This window comes from Rattus norvegicus, chromosome 13 (assembly GCF_036323735.1).
Source record: "Rattus norvegicus strain BN/NHsdMcwi chromosome 13, GRCr8, whole genome shotgun sequence".
NCBI classification, from domain to species: Eukaryota; Metazoa; Chordata; class Mammalia; order Rodentia; family Muridae; genus Rattus; species Rattus norvegicus.
In genome coordinates, this window is record NC_086031.1 from 2929262 (window position 1) to 2942318 (window position 13057).

The window sequence follows — 13057 nt, forward strand, 5'->3', positions numbered from 1 at the left end:
CATTAAATTCTAAGAAGTTTTTAATGTCTTTCGTTATTCCTTCCTTAACAAGTAATCATTAAGTTGAGCACTTTTCAATTTCCATTCATATTTGGACTTTCTGTCAATTCTGTTGTTTTGAAAATCAGCTTTATTCTGTGGTGATCTAACTTGCGGCATGGGATTATGTCTATTTTTCTTTATATATTGAGGCTTCTCTTGTGATTGATTATATGGTCAGTTTTGGATAAGATGTCATGAGGTTTTGAGAAGAAAGTATATTCTTTTGTTTTAGGATGAAATGTTTTATAAATATTTGTTAAGACCCTTTGTTTCATAAGTTCTCTTAGTTTCCCTATGTCTCTGTTTAATTTCTGTTTCCATGATCTGTCCATTGATTAGAATGGGGTGATGACATCTCCTACTATTATTGTTTGATGTGAAATGTGTGATTTGAGCTTTAGTAAGGTTTCTTTTAAGAATGTAGGTGCCCTTGCATTTGGAGCATAGATATTTAGGATTAAGAGTTCATCTTAGTGGATTCTTCCTTTGATGAATATGAAGTCTCATTCCTTAGTTTTTTGATTACTTTTGGTTGCAAGGTAAATTATTCACTAATAGAATTTTTACTTCAGCTTATTTCTTTGGATCATTTGCTTGGAAAGTTGTTTTCCATCCTTTTACTCTGAAGTAGTGTCTATCTTTGTCTCTGAGATGTGTTTCCTCTATGCAACAAAATGCTGGGTCCTCTGTACATATTCAGTTTGTTAATACATGTCTTTTCCTTGGAGAATTGATTTCATTGGTGTTAAGAGACAATAAGTTATAGTGATTTTTTTTTTGTCTTCTTGTTATTTTCATGGATAGAGGTGAAATTGTGTTTGTGTGTCTCTCTTCTTTTGGTTTCTCTGCAAGGAGATTACTTTTTTGCTTTTTCTATGGTGTAGTTTCCCTCCTTATGTTGGGGTTTTCCATCTACTATCCTTTGTAGGCTGGGATTTGTAGAAAGGTACTAAGTAAATTTGATTTTTTATGGAATATATTGGTTTCTCCATCTATGTTATTTAAGAATTTTGCTGGATAATATAGCCTGGGCTGGTATTTGTGCTCTCTTAGGATCTGTATGACATCTGTACAGGATCTTCTGGCCTTCATAGTCTCTGGTGATAAGTCTGGTGAAATTCTTATAGGTCTGTCTTTATATGTTACTTGACTTTTTTCCCTTACTGTTCTTAATGATCTTTCTTTATTTTTGGGATTTGGTGTTTTGACTCTCATGTGACAGTAGGAATTTCTTTTCTGGTCCAATCCCCTTAGAGTTCTGCAGGCTTCTTGTAAGTTTATGGACATCTCTTCCTTTAGATTAGGGATGTTTTCTTCTATAATTGTGTTGAAGACATTTACTGGCCCTTTAAGTTGGGAATCTTTATTCTCTTCTATATCTATTATCCTTTGGCATGGTGTTCTTTTTTTCCCCTGGATTTCTGGGATGTTTTGGGCTAGAAGTTTTTTGATTTTTTTTTTTTTTTTTTGGTTCTTTTTTTTCGGAGCTGGGGACCGAACCCAGGGCCTTGCGCTTCCTAGGTATGTGCTCTACCACTGAGCTAAATCCCCAGCCCCAAGTTTTTTGAATTTTATGTTTTCTTGATGGTTGTGTCCATTTTTCTATGATATCCCCTGATATGGTTGGGAACAACCTAGGAGAGAATGGGGGACAAGTGACACAAAGAAGGATGCCACAACAAGAGTGTGATCAAGGCGACAAATTTAATTTTTTCCAAGGCTGAATTTTATACCATAGCAGGGGTAACAGAGGGAAGGGAGAAGTGGCCCATTTACACAGGCCAAGAACACAGCTCTTGTGGTCAGACAATAGGTCTGTCTTTATATGTTACATGGCTGAAGTCAATAGGATGTCAGAAAGGTCACAAGTTTGTCATATCATTAGGTAACCTGACCACCAGATGTTGGTTTCTCAAAAAGGTCCCATGTTTGTCACATCACTAGTCATCCTGACCACCATATTTGTATTAGTCTTCTGCAGCTGTCTGAGGATTTTCCATGAACCCAGTCATACTTAACTATAACTGTAATATTACAATCAATAGTGGAGGATTTTAAGGGCATTACTCCCAACATCTCCCCCTTCATCATAATCAAATGAATAGGAGACCAATGTCCATGCTGTCCTGGAATAAGACTCTTGGGAACTCTGTCTATCTTAGGTTGGAGTGATATTTGTCACATGGCCAAGAGAATCTCATAACAAGGGTTCATCATGGGATAAGGCAGAAACTAATGGCAGCCCTCCTGTCTTAGGCCCTTTATTCTTGAATATATTACTCCCTTTCCAGTCATTGACTCTCCAGCTCAGCATGCATGGATGATGATTCATTGATGTTTAAGCAAAGGCATCAGGACAGTAGGCAGAAAAGAATGTTGGCTTCATTTGGCTCAAGGACAAAAAGGTCCTTGCCTGGGTTGGGAGGAGATGTATAGGTGACCTTGGCCCTCATCAAAGTCATCCTCCATAGCTAGCCTGAAAAAACTGAAAAGGTTTTGCTGCCATATTATCAATTAATTAAGCTGGTTAAACGAGTAAATGTCCAAGGGCAAAAATATGTAAGCAAAAGAAGGCCTACTAGGGGGCCTGACAAGGATGGAAGTAGGGTGGACAGCCAAGGGGAGGTGGAGAACCAATTTTGTTACCAGCTCTCATTTTTTTTTCTTTCTCCTTTTCTCTTTTATAAGCTTTCTCTGACCTTTTTCATGCTTTTTTAACCATATTCTATGTTACAGGAAGTATCTAAGCACTGCCCTTCTCTTACAAACCAGAATTCACTGTGATTGCTCAAAGTTGGGAAATTAAAGTTAAAAAGCCAATCTGAAATAAGTACACTTTTTAGCACATATGGATTATGTCAAAGGACTGGGGGCAGACAATTGTTCTTTTTGATTGACCTCTGACTCTTACAGTATGGGTCAAAATTAAAAGAGTCAGATATAGTAAAAACACTACTTCATTTTGTATAGATGTGGAAGTTTAAAATTTTAATGAATTTATATGATTGTAAATGTTTACCATGAAATATCACAGAAGGGATGCCTCCAGGCAGGAAATTAAAATTTTAAATGATATTAAACATCTTAATTCATTTGGAGAAACGTCAGCATTGAATTATAACCATCAGGAGAAAAAAATAAAGACATAATTAGCTATCCCGTGTATGTTATATAAGAGAACCCCAAGTCAGTATAGTACAATATCAATGACTGAAAGTTAAATAATATGTTGATACATAGAAAGAAAATATAACATGTTGACTGCCATTGTTGACATTCACAAAAAAATTCCAATAGACAATTCAATTTGAGTTCCTGCAACAATCATAATTGCGTTATCCAAAAAGCCAAACCCTACCAAAGATATGACACTGTGGAAGAATACATATCTCACTTATCCTGGAGTGGGTGGTAGAGCTCCCAATTCTTCTTGGGCGATGGCAATGGACTTGAAGAGGTACAGCTCTTTGAGCAAGCAGCTCTACTCAGTGGAGTGCAAGCTTTAGATGAAGTCACGTGCACCCTGCTCTGTGTTCAGTGCCTCCATGGGCATCTTCTTGGGATGAGTGCCCAGAAGCCCGGAATAGGATTGCACAGGTTCTTTTAAACTTTTTATGGTAAATATAATCCTGGTATCGACACCTGAATGAAACATTCTAAGGTCCCAAGTATATCCACGTGTCTAATCCTGGTTTTGACCCTCAGAGGTAAATGTAATATTTAGGGGAATGCAACATCCCCTTGTTTTAGAATTCAAACCTTCCCAATTGGAATCTGGGACATGGATATTAGTAGGACGGGAGGTATTATAAGTCAAACAATGCACTGCATTAGGTGATAAAATTCTTAAGAACAGGGGAAAAGGGCCAGGCAAGAAAGCTCGGGGGTGGCCCTGTGAGAGCTAGTGGAACAACAAGATCAGGTGACAAATAGCATTCAGTCACACAGCTGAATGAGGAAGCTTTCTTTGGATGAAAAGGACAGTGCAAAACGAGCGCATGTTTTGTTCCTGTGAAACAGAAAAGCGAGCAGAGAGGCAGCTGGAATCTGTTACTGGCTATCTCTCCAGGCTTAGATTCCACTTTAAGGAGTACCTCCCCTGAGTGTCAGCTCGTTGGCTCCACCTCTCAAGAGACCCAGTCTCTAAACAACACTACATTTCCAGTAAGAGTTAATAACAAAAGGATGGAGAGATGGTTAGGACCTGGCTGCTATATTTTAAGCGGCTGACAAAAGAATTGTATAGCTTGTCCGCTCCCTGCAGCACCTTGGTGAGCACTTGGAAGGAAAGCCAGATTAAGGGGTTAGTTTCTTCCCGGCTGTCAGCCATTCCTGGTGAACTTGAGCCAAGAGATCATGAGAAAATAACATTTGAGACTCTAGAGTACTGAAGGGAGGCTCGCCCAGGGGTGTGTGCCTGTGTGTGTGCCTGTGTGTGTGTGTGTGTGTGTGTGTGTGTGTGTGTGTGTGTTTGTGTGTGTGAAATCCAATGGAAGTCTTGGGTATCAGAGAGTAATCTATAGTCAGAGATAACTGGCTCACCAGGGGCTATAAGGACTCTTTCCATTGTAATTCCTGAGGCAGGAGTCACAGTTGAGTTGAGCTTCCTGCCTCTTATATCCAATAAAGAGATTGCTAACACTGGTGTACTGACCTTTAATAGAACGACAGCCCTCCCCGTGACTCTGAATTCCAGGACTTCAGTAGCAGTTTCCGCAGCCTTACACCAAGTTGTCTCACTGGGTTAAAGGCCCATGGAAAAGAAAATATTGATTCTGACCTTGGCTACAGTCTCCAGTTGGAGTAGGCAGAAGAACCCATGCCAAGACTTTCTCTTGATATCCTCCTAGGGCAGACACAGCCAAAGGCTGTTCCAAATTCTCTCTGGCAAAGCAAAGTTCCTCGCAGTTTGCTGCAGACTGTATCTGGAGCTATTTTAGGAGCTCCCCTATCCCCCAAGCTGGGGCATTTTGACCACAGGGGCAGGAACTGGCTGCTGTTCGGATAGTTCTAATGATATTGTTAGTAAGAGATTAGTAACTGAAGGCAGCAACTGGAATTTTTTTTTCAGAGCCAAAAGTCTCATAATAGTCTTTAAAACAATCACTAAGTCTGTGCTATTTTTTGCATCAATTTTTCCCTCCTGGGGGGAATTATGGACAAATATATCCCATAAAGTCTAAATTTTTCTTTAGATCATTTTTCTTAACCCTATTCCTCATGTCCTGAGTGACTGCCTGAGTCCTGTCACAAAAGATGACTGTAGAATGCTTGTCTCATCATTTAAACTTTTCTTAAGATCTGTGCCTGCTCTATAATCTCCCAGACTATCTCATGGTGGGCACTGTGGCATCTTATCACACCGAAGTCACTATCTGTAGCTTCTGTGATAAATTGATAGGCCTATCCTTCCGTGGTGAGTGGCTTTCTCTCCTCTGTGATCTCCAAAAGTTTCACTTCTGGGCACCAGTTTGCCCTGGCCCGCAGGACAGACAGTGCAGGTTGGGGACCACCTAGGATAGAATGGGGGAAAAGAAACACAAAGAAGGACACCAAGAAAAATGTTTGATCAAGGTGACAAATTTATTTTTTCCCAAGGCAGAATTTATACCATAGTAGGTGTAAGAGAGGGCAGGGGCAAGTGGGAAACATTTATACAAGCCAAGGACATGGCTCTTTTGGTCAGGCAATCGGCTAATGTCAACAGAATGTCAGAAAGGTCACAAGTTTGTCATATCATTAGGCAGCCTGAGCACCAGATGTTGCTGTTTCAGAAAGGTAACAGGTTTGTCATATCACTAGTCATCCTGACCATCAGTTTTGTATTAGTTTTCTGCAGCTGTCTGGGGATTTTCCATGAACCTAGTAATACAAAACTCTAGCTATAATATCACCATCAGTCATGGAGGGTATCGCTGCCAACATTTTGTCCTCTAGCTCTTGTATTCTGTTGGTGATGCTTCCATCTACATATCCTGATCTCTTTCCTAGGTTTCCTAGCTCCAGGGTTGTCTCCCTTTGTGTTTTCTTAATTGTATCTATTTCCATTTTTAAATCCTGGGAAGCTTTGTTCAATTTCTTTACCTGTTTGATTGTTTTTTCCTGTAATTCTCTAGGGATTTTTGTGTTTCTTATTTAAGGGATTCTACTTGTTTACTTCTGATATCCTGTATTTCTTTTAGGGAGTTATTTATGTCCTTCTTAATGTCCTCCATCATTATCATAAAATGTGATTTTAAGTATAAATCTTGCTATTCCAGTGTGTTTTGATATCCAGTATTTACTTTGGTTTGAGAGGTGGGTTCTAATGATGCCAAGTAGTCTTGGTTTCTGTTGCTTAAATAACTGCTCTTACCTCTAGTCTTCAGGTTTTCTCTGGTGTTAGCTTGTCTTGTTGTCTCTGACAATGGCTTGACCCTCTTGTAGGCATGTGTGTCAGCACTCCTATAGACCTGTTTCCTTTCATCAGGATCTGGGAACAGAGAACTCTGCTCTCAGGTATGTAAGTGTTTTTGGTGACTGACTTTCATCTCATGGTGCAGACAGAAACCCAAAGGAAGCCCCTGGCTGCTCCCAGGTCCCTGAACACAGTGGAAACAGATTGTTCTAGGTGATTTCCACTTGAGTTGGGAATATAGGCAGAGAGTAGTCTCCTCTGAGTTCTCAGGAGTGTCCAAACTTCTGAGGGTCCAGCTCTCTCCTTCTTGGAATTTCATGTTTCACTTTTCAATTCTGATTTTGTTTGTTTGTTTATTGTCTCCGCCATCAGGTTAGTCTGGCTAAAAGTTTATCTATCTTCTTGATTTTGTCAAAGAACCAGCTCCTGGTACTATTTTTTCGTTACGTAGTTCTTTTTGTTTCTTCTTGTTTCATTTCAGGCTGTTGTTCGGTTATTTATTGCTGTCTACTCTCGTTGGGTATAATTGCTTATTTTTGTTCTACAACTTGCATGTATTCCTTCAAGCTGTTAGTGTATGCTCTCTCAGTTTCCTTTTGCAGACATTTAGCGCTAAGGGTTCTGCTCTTAGCATTGCTTTTACTGTGTCCCATAGTTTGGGTTTGTTGGGCCTCCATTTTCATTAAATTCTAAAAAACAAAAAAAAAAGTTTAATTTCTTTCTTAATCAAGTTATAATGGAGTAGAACATTCAGTTTCCAGGTGCTGGAAAGAAGGTATATTCTTTCGTTTTAGAATGAAATGTTTTATAAATACCTGTTAAATCTATTTAGTTCATAAGTTCTGTTAATTTCTCTATGTCTCTGTTTAGTTTCTGATTCCAAGATCTGTCCATTGATTACAATGGGGTGTTGAAATCTCCCACTATTATTGTGTGAGATACATTGTGTGTTTTGAAGTTTAGTAAGATTTTTTTGTTTTATGAAAATAGGTCCCTTGTATTTGGCGCATAGATATTCTGGATTGAGAGTTTGTCTTGGTGAATTTTTTCCTTGACGAATGTCAATTGTCCCTCCTTATCTTTTTTGATAACTTTTGGTTGAAAGTAGATTTTTTTTTCAATATTATGATGGATACTACAGCTTGTTTCTTGGGATCATTTGTTGGAATTTTTTCTAGCCTTTTGCTCTGATATAATATCTGTCTTTGTCATTGAGGTTTGTATCCTGTGTGAAACAAAATGCTGGGTCATGTTCAACTATCCAGTCTCTAAGTCTATGACTTTGTATTGGGGAATTGATTCCATTAGTGTTGAAATATTAAGCAGTAATTGCAAGTAATTCCAAGCAGTAATTGTTGCTTCTTCTTAATTTTGTTGTTGTTGTTAGAGTTGGAATTATGTTTTTGGGGAGAAAAGCACTTTCTTCTTTTTGCTAGGGTGTGGTTTCCCTCCTTGTGTTGCAATTCTCTATCCATTATCCTTTGTAGGGCTTCATTTGTTGAAAGATGGTGTGAAAATTTGGTTTTGTCATTAATTGTCTTGGTTTCTCCATCTATAATAATTGAGAGTTTTTGTTTTTCTTTTGTGTTTTTGTATTTTTTGTTTGTTTTTTTGTTTGTTTTGGGGGGTTGTTTGGCTGTCATTTGTGTTTTCTTAGGGTTTATATGACATCTGCAGAGAATCTTCTAGCTTTTTCATTCTCTGTTGAGATATCTGGTATAATTCTGATAGGTCTGCCTTTATCTTATTTAACCTTTATCTATTATGACTTGTTTTTTATGTATATATTTGTTTCTTTTTTTGGAAATTTCTTTATTTACATTTCAAATGTTATCCTTTTTCTCAGGTTACCCTCCAGAAACCACTTTTCTCCCCATGCTTCTATGAGGGTGCTCCCACCCCATTCAATCCCACCTTTCTGCCCTAACATTTCCCTATACTCAGGCATCTTGCCATGGATGGCAGGACTAAAGGTGTCTACCCCCATTGATGCCCAAGAAGACCATCATGTGCTACACATGCGGATACAACCATAGGTTCATACCTGTGTATGCTCGAATGGTGGTTTAGTCTCTGGGAGCTTTGGTTGGTTGGTATTTTTGTTCTTACAAGACTGCAAAAACCTCCAGCTCCTTCAACTCTTTCTCTAACTCCTACATTGGGTACCCTGTTTTCAGTTTAATGGTTGGTTTTCAGCATCCACCTCTGTATTTGTCATGCTCTAGCACAGCCTCTCAGGAGACAGCTATGTTAGGGTCTGTCATCATGAACTTCGTGACATCTGAAATATTATCTTGGTTTGGTGGCTGGATATGACATGGATCCCCAGGTGGTATCATCTGTGGATGGACTTTCCTTCAGCCTCTGCCTTTACTAATTTTATATCCTTTCTTTGTTTTGTATTGTTGGTGCTTTGACTATTATATGACAAGAGGAATTTCTTTTCAAGTCCAATCCATTTGTCATTCTCTAGGCTGCTTGTATGTTAATGGGCACCCATTTAGTTTGGTTAGGGATGTTTTCTTCTATAATGTTCTTAAAGACATTTACTGACCTTTTAAGTTGGGAATGTTCACTCTCTTCTCTACCTATTATGCTTAGGTTTGGCCTTCTCATTGAATTTTGAAACACTGAATGTTTTGGGTTAGGATCTTTTTGCATTTTGCTTTTTCTTTGATCATTCTGTCAATGTCTTCTATGGTGTCTTCTTCCCCTGAAATTCTCTCTTCTAACTCTGTTAACTTCTAATTCTGTTAAAGATGCTTGCATCTATGGCTCCTGATCTCTTTCCTAGGTTTTCTATCTGCAGGGTTGTCTCCCTTTGTGATTTATTTATTGTTTCTATTTCCCTTTTAAAATCTTGGATGGTTTGTTCAATTCCTTCACCATTTTTGTTGTGTTTTCCTGTAATTCTTTAAGGGAATTTTGTGTTTCTTCTGTAAGGGCTTCTACTTGTTACCCATGTTCATTTATTTCTATACGTGAGTCATATATGTTCTACTTAAAGTACTCTATCACCATCATGGGACGTTATTTTAAATCTAAGTCTTCTTTTACTAGTGTGTTAGTACATCCATTTATTGATGTCGTGGGAGAACTCAGTTTTGAAAATGCTAAGTATCCTTGGTTTCTGTTGCTTATGTTCTTGTGCTTGTTTCACACCATCTTGTTATTTCTGGTGTCAGTTGGTCTTGCTGTCTCTGACTGAAGCTTGTCCATCCTGTGTGCCTTTGAGCCTCTGATCTTTGGAGTAAGAGCACTTCTGAAAACCAGCTTTCTTTTGTTGGGAATTTAGTACTGAAGGCTAGGGAATGCCTTAACTCTGGGTACAAATGAAGACTGGAATGATCTTGGCCCAAGCTGCATTCCAATTCCTCTGCCCTGTGAGCTCCAGTTGGTTTCCATGTTCAACTCCTATTGAAGTGAAAGTTGTGGTCTCACCTGTGGGCATTGGAATGAGACAACACCTGGAAGAGCAGATTTTTCTAGACAGTATTTGCGTATGGAGAAATGTTGGACAACTTTATCTCCAGGTGCTGATGGAGATCAAAAGGGTCAGATTCCCTGATTGCTCCCATATCTGTGAATTTAAATGATTCCTTTAATGGTTTGAGTGTAATTGTGGGAAGGAAAGTACCTCCTTTGTTTTCTCCAAGCTAATTCATTCTGTGGATCTTAAATATGCTGGAAAAATTGACACCCACAATGTCCTCCATAATACCATTGACCATTAAAAGTTCTTTGCTCTGAAATGTGTATAGGATATACAGAAGCCAGAGTGCATTGTACAATTTCATATTTGTAGAGTTTAGGAGAGCATTCATTCTCCATAACAGCAACAGTATTTAATGATGCCTGTGTTTTAGTATATATAGAAAATATTGTGTATTGTATGGATGCATCACCTGTAATTAAAAAAAATGCCTATGGTTTACAAAGGAAGTAGAGGTGTGTCATCTAGAATACACGGAAAATTTTGAGATAAGTTCAGGGAGTAAATACGACAGGGAAGATATGGTAAGACAGACACATACTATGTGAACAAAGGTAAGCAGCCACATGCCTGAATGGAGGCAAGAATAAGAGGGATATTTAAATAATATTGAGTCATAAAAGTACCTAGCTATTTGGCCAAGTTATTTGTAAATATATTTTAAGTCTGAGTCTTATTTCTTGGAGCATGGGCATCTGAGCAAGAACTGGACTCTAACTTTCCATTTTAATATATGATTACCCCAACAAATATTGGGTGTAATTGGGACAAAAACGATGGTCTAATTTTCTTAATTGTGAATGGTTTCAATGGAGTTTTCTAAGTGAAAACTGTATATACTCTTAAATTCTTTCACTTGATCTTTGATAAAAGATTTAAAACCATGCAATAGAAAAAGGACACTAATTTCAATAAATGATGCTGTTTCAACTGGAGGTCAGCATGTAGAAAAATACAGATTAACACATTCTTATCTCCTTGTACAATACTCAATTCCAAGTAGATCAAAAACCTCCACATAAAAACAAATACAGCAAAACTTTTAGAAGAGAAAGTAGAGAAGAGCCTCAAACAGATGGCCATGGGGAAATTTTCTAGAAAAAAAAATCATCAATGACTTATGCTCTAAGATCAAGAATCCACAAATGGGATGTCATAAAATTGCAAAGTATCTGTAAGGCAAAGGGCTCTATCAATAGGAAAAAGGGCAACTAACAGATTGGTAAAACATCTTTATTAATCCTACATCTGTGTGTATAGGGCTAATATCTAATGTATACAAAGAACTCAAGAAATTAGACTCCAGAGAACAAAATAAGCCTATTAAAAATAGGGTACAAAGCTAAACAAAGAATTCTCAACTGAGGAATGCTGAATGATGAAGAAGCACCTAAAACAATCTTCAACACCCTTTAGTCATCAGAGAAATAAAAATCAAAACAACCCTGAGATCTACCTCACACCAATCAGAATGGCTAAGATCAAAAACTCAGGTGACAGTAGATGCTGAGCAGGACCTGGAGAAATAACACTCCTCCATTGCTGGTGGTACTGCAAGGGGGTACAACCATTCTGAAAATCAGTTTGGCAGAGTATTTGATATAGTACTATCTGAACATACAACTATTCCACTTTTGGGTATTTTCCTCAAAGATGCTACAACATATAAGAGGTACACATTCTCCACATGGTCATAGCAGCCTTATTGATAATACTCAGATGCTACAAAGAACCCAGTTGCCCTTCAACAGAAGAATGGATACAGAAAATACTGTACATTTTAACAATGGAGTACAATTCAGCTATTAAAAGAAATGACTGTGAAATTTTTTTATCTTTATTAACTTGAGTATTTCTTATTAACATTTCAATTGTTATTCCCCTTCGTGCTTTCCAGACCAACATCCCTCTAATCCCTCCCCCTCCACTTCTATATGGACTTCCACTCCCCATACTCCCCCCATTACCACCCTCCCCACAACAATCTCGTTCAGTGGTTGTTCAGTCTTGGCAGGACCAAGGGCTTTCCCTTCCACTGGTGTACTTACTAGGCTATTCATTGCTACTTATGAGGTTGGAGTCCAGGGTCACTCCATGTATTGTCTTTGGGTAGTGGTTTAGTCCTTGGAAGCTCTGGTTGGTTGGCATTTTTCTTCATATGGGGTCTCGAGCCCCTTCAAGCCCTTTCAGTCCTTTCTCTGATTCCTTCAATGGGGTGTCCCGTTCTCAGTTCAGTGGTTTGCTGCTGGCATTCGCCTATGTATTTGATGTATTCTGGGTGTGTCTCTCAGGAGAGATCTACATCTGGTTCTTTTAGGCCTGCACTTCATTGTTTCAACCATCTTGTCTAGTTTGGTGGCTGTATATGTATGGGCGAAATGTGGGACAGGTTCTGAATGGGTGTTCCTTTTGCCTCTGTTCTAAACTTTGCCTCCCTATTCCCTCTCAAGGGTATTCTTGTTCCCCTTTTAAAGAAGGAGTGAAGAATTCGCATTTTGGTCATTTTTCTTGAGTTTCATGTGTTCTGTGCACATAGGGCAATTTAAGCATTTGGACTAATAGCCACTTATCAATGATGATAATACTCTCTAATACTGCTTGATTTCAGGTATAGTGGTCCCCCCCCCCCGAAGTCCTTTTATTGTTGATGATAGTTTTAGCTATCCTGGGTTTTTTGTAATTCCCGATGAATTTGAGAATTTTTCTGTCTAACTCTCTGAAGAATTGGATTGGTATTTTGATGGGGATTGCATTGAATCTGTAGATCGCTTTTGATAATATGGCCATATTTACTCTATTAATCCTGCCAATCCATAAGCATGGGAGATCATTCCATCTTCTGAGGTCTTCTTCAATTTCTTTCGTCAGAGGGTTGAAGTTCTTATTGTACAGGTCTTTTACTTGCTTGGTTAAAGTCACACCGAGGTATTTTATATTATTTGGAACTATTATGAAGGGTGTTGTTTCCCTAATTTCTTACTAGACTTGTTTCTCTTTTGTGTAGAGGAAGGTTACTGATTTATTTGAGTTAATTTTATACCCAGCCACTTTGCTGAATTTCTTTATCATTAGTAGTTTTCTAGTGGAACTTCTGAGATCACTTAAATATACTATCATATCATCTG